The following is a 5000-nucleotide window of genomic DNA, read 5'->3' on the forward strand; positions in this document are numbered from 1 at the left end:
GAATTTGGGGGAAAAAAGTTTAGGGGGGGAAAATTTTTTTAGAAAGGGGGGGGGGGGGGAAAAGATGGATTTTGGTTGAGGGATTGTTATGGAAGGTGGGCTAAAAGGCCGAAAGGTTTTAATAAGGGGGAGGGGGTTTGGTTTGATTTTGGGAGGTTGGGGGTAGGGTGTTGAAGTTGAGTTTGGGGGAGAGGGAAAAGCCCCTTAAGGGTTGTTTGTTGGTACTGTCTATTGGGGCTTTGGAGGGGGTTTTTATTTTGAGTGTTCGGGCCATGGTAAAGGAGAGCCTGGGTCGGGGAATCGGGTGGTTTTTACATCGTTGGGGTTTTGGGGGAAGCCTCATTGCCCTAATAGGGGATATGTTTCTTTAGGCCATGGAAACCCTGGATTTGTTGGGGAAAAAAACAGCCCCCCTCGGGCCCCTTGAGGGGAAGGGCTAGGTAACTAAACAGGGGTCCGTGCCCATGGCTCCCTCAGGCCGTTCAACGCAAAAATCACCCTTTTCATCTTTCGAAACGGTTCTCACCCCTTAGGAGGGGGATAGCAAAGGGTTGGTGAGGGACAAAAAACAAAAAGGGGAAGGAAAAAAAAAAGACGCAAAATTAGTTGAGTCGAGGGCTGAGCCCAAAGGGGTTGGGGGGAGTTCCCCTCCTGGGTCCCTTTCCCCGCCTCCAAAGCCCCCCACGACAACGACGGGAAGGGTTGGGGGGGGAAGGGATTGTGGGGATTCCCCGTTTACTTGCCCCAAGTCCAGCCTTGAGGGTAAGAGAAAAACAAAAAGGGAATACGTTCCTGATCCCCAAGGCTGTTCAAGAGGGTACAAATTGGCCCCTTCACCTTTCAACAGCCTCCACCTTAAGAAGGGGGGTGGGGCGGGGAGAGGAAGGGAAAAAATTGAATGGGGGAGAAGAAAAAACTGTGTAAATTACTCCATTGAGAGCTGAGTCCCCCATTGGGGCCCCGTCTCTTTTCCCCTAAGCCCTCGACAACAACAGGGGGTGTGAGATGGAAGGGATGGTAAGAAAAGGGGAAAAAGGGGGGCAGATGGGTAAAGCAGGGTAATGTAAATTTACTTTGGTTTTGAAGTGTTAAAATAATGTTTCCCTCAGGTACTTAGTCCCATGGAACTCCTACCCCCCGTTAAATTCTAAGAGGTTTGGGCCACTTTCGTATCTTTTGGGGCCCTATAACGAAAGCTATATCAGTGCACTTGCTATTCCTACAATGGCAATTATGATACTTAATTTTTCAGACGGAAACGGAAAAAAAATTTGATTCTATCCTTTTTTTCAACTTTTCTCTCTCAAAGATTTTTCTTTTTTCCTTTTATTGTATTTGCATTTACATTTATCACAGTGAACATCATTTCCTCTAAAAATTGTTTTCTAGGATAATCAACATATAAATGTTTATACAATGTATTTTAAAACTCAAAAAATGTTTTAACATTATTGGGATTTTTTTATTTTACACTACCATTATGAAGATTTAAGCTCGTGATCTTTTAGCTATTGTAAGGAACATCTTGTCTTTAAAAATGGTGTTTCATTACAATGAACTTTACAATGAATACACAGATCATCCTGTACAAAGAAGCATTAATGTTGCTGATTTAACAAAAAATGCAAATCATTTATACATGGAGAAAAAAAAAATTGTACACCAAATTGCAAGATATTAGAAATCTTAGGAACTAATAAACTGGGTGTCTCTGTAACTTAGCTCTGCCCCATTACCAGTAGTGACCTGACCCTATTCACTTATTTTAATGAGAGAATATTTAAACCCTTTTAAGGGAAATCATATATACAACTATATAGTCATGTAGGCATGAATCTACAAAATACATTTTTCTGCATGGCTGCACGAAATAGGTGATAATGAGCACTTTGTATCAAGTGAACCATAGTGGTTCATCACCTTGCTGTAGAAATAATGAAGGGAATAGAAATGCAGAAAATGCTGCTGAAAACCTCCAAAGATGACCAAAAAGTGTATGTATTACTCTTCTATACTTACAATTTAAAGCCAGAGTAGAGTCCTTGTTTTCGAATGTTAGAGTGTTTGAGCATATCACTGGGAAGCTATCTAATTTTCAGCGCTTTGCTTGTTTTCTTAAATTAGACAATAAAAACTTGCAACTAAATATCAAAAAAAATAGAAAAAAAAATTAAAAAAAATAAAAGCCCCTTCTGAAAGGAACCTTTTTTGATAAAGCCACTTCAAACTTCCAAAACCTTTCAAAAATTACTTTTATTTTTAATTTGGGCATAAAAAAAAATATGCCCAAAATGTCTTTTTTTCAAAAAAAAAAGACCCGTTTTTGGGGAAATTAAAATATCAAAAAAAAATTTTAACCCAAAAATTTCCCAATTTTCTGCAAACCTTTTTTCAAATTGGATTTTTAATTTTTGGGCTTGTTTTAATCCTAATAAGTAAAGGGGGGGGGGAACTTTGGTTTTTTCTTTCTACAAGTTTTCCCTTTTTTTCCCTTCCTCCAAAAAACATTTTTTTCTGATTACCAGACCATGATTCTCTATTTTTACTGAATTTTCTCCACTTTCAAAACAAAATACTATTGTCCTAGTCCTGTCAATTTCTAAGGAAATATGTTTATTCAGAGTGTGTTCAGGAGTACAAGTATCATTTTTTTTTCAGGCCACAGAATTTTCCTGAATATTTTAATAAACATCACTATAATCAATTACTTTTTGTTCACTTCAGGATATTTTACCTTAAGCTTACCCTGATTTGCTGATCATCTTAGAGATATGGCAGATGTTGAATGGTACCAAATCAGTAGGATTAACCAAGAACCTCATCACATGACAGACAAAGAATGTAGATCCCGGTGCATTTCAAGGCCACCCTGATCCTACATTATGTCAACCGTGAATAAATAATTTCAAATATGTATTTTGTACTGCAATGTTACATTTTCTATTTTAGAAGCAGAGGCAAGAGCGAGAAATTACTTTTATCACTTTCTTTTTCATAAATTAAAAAAAAAAAGGTCTCATGTTGGACAGAGTAATTTGGAGAACACTTCCAGGCATTGAGACTGTGCAGCAAAGACAAAATATTAATGCTAAACTACCTGAAACTTGCAAATGCTGTGAAGAGGACTGAGGATAACTAGATTGAATAATGCAAGGACAACAGCTGCAGAACATTAAAATTAAATGGCTGAATAAATTTGAAAAAATCACTAACTGAATTTAGCTGAATTAAAAATTTGCCTACATAAATATGCAACTTCAGGTGTAGACAGGGATACCAGTTCCAAATATATTAATAAGCTGAATATGTACCACTGACTGCTGGTGGAGACAAACTGAAGATGCCTGATCTCATAACATAAAAAATATAATAAGTCAAATAGTGATTAATTACTTGCATTGTCAATTCTAACACTTCCCGATATATGTTTTTATTTTTATATATAACTGATAATACTTCATAAGGCAACATTCCTCTGTAAAGTACAAAACTGTGCTTATTGGTTGAGGAATCTTTTTAATGGTTTAAAAAAATATATTTACCAGACTGAATTACTCACATACAATATATAACATTAATGTAATATCCATGGGTAATAATGTTTCATTGTATTAAAAAAGGAACACTGGACTAAAGCAAAAATACTTGAGCAGCACTTTGTTTATATGGATAAGTATAGGTTAATTCACTGCACAAAAATGGAGGACACTTTACAATTACATCCAGACTCAATGCATGGGAAGCTGATTTCTTCATATTTAGCACCACTTGAAACAAATCTCAGCAATTTTATGGCAAATCTTTATAGAAAGCTCAAGACTGTAAAGAAAAGCTCCTATGATTGTTTCCATAATATAAACATTAAAAATATTTATGTTTAATTAATGGCTCTAAATTGTACTTTAAGTGCAACCATAATTGACATTCATCTTTTGATATTATGCATTCTGAAATCTAGTGACACCTAAAGCATCTAGATATGTAGAACAAATCTATAATTCAATAGGCTACATAATGCTAAACTAACAAGTTTGCTAACTAACAATTGTATACCAATCCTAAAGAGCTATTGTATATTAATGCTAAGGATCAACATCACTCTGTAAATAAAGCTGAATGTTTTATCATAGTCTCCAGACATATATGTATGATGCTATTTATAATGCTCTTCAAAATCTTCTTTGGGAACCTGTCAAATAAATAAACCTATTTGCTACATATAAGAATCATTATGATATAAACATAGGGAACTGATTAACACAAAAAAAGTATTGCACTCATCAATGTATCAAAGCTATATACAGAATACAATAAATACTTGAATAATTTTGATCTTGCACCTCTTCCACTGATTATTACATTAAAAAACAAACAAAGATGCTTAGATCTTCTGAACCTCATCCTGAGCATTACTTAGAATAATAGAAAGAGACTAAAATATAACATTCTTGAACATATATCATACTGGGTTATGAAATATAAGACATAACAATATTATTACTGTAGTTGTAGCTTCACTTAATACTGATCACTATGCTACCAGCAACATTTTTTTGAACATACACTAAAAATTAAAAGGAAAAATAACTTTACTATGACTCTTATTACTGTATCTCTCAGTCTAGCACTTAAGTAAATTATACAAATGCAACAGAAGAAAGGGGAATTTTGATAACTTTGGATTCCTGATGATATCATGTCATGTGTTGTATCTACAGCAGGTTGATTTTTAATAATCTGTTTTTTATAAATCACAGTTTATATTCAATAGAGAGTTCAATCAGAAACCAGAATGCATGTGATACATTAAAATCAACATCAACACCACAAGTTACTCTGTAGTCTGAGCACTACTACCCTTTTTCTGATCAAGTAAGTCTGCTATCAGATTTTCAAATACAATAATAATGACATGACTCCCATCAAGTGACTTTTTTTTTACAATTTGCATATATTCTATTTTCAATAAAATGTATATTTGGTGAAAATATTTGAAACTA

This window comes from Penaeus monodon, chromosome 6 (genome assembly GCF_015228065.2).
Source record: "Penaeus monodon isolate SGIC_2016 chromosome 6, NSTDA_Pmon_1, whole genome shotgun sequence".
NCBI classification, from domain to species: Eukaryota; Metazoa; Arthropoda; class Malacostraca; order Decapoda; family Penaeidae; genus Penaeus; species Penaeus monodon.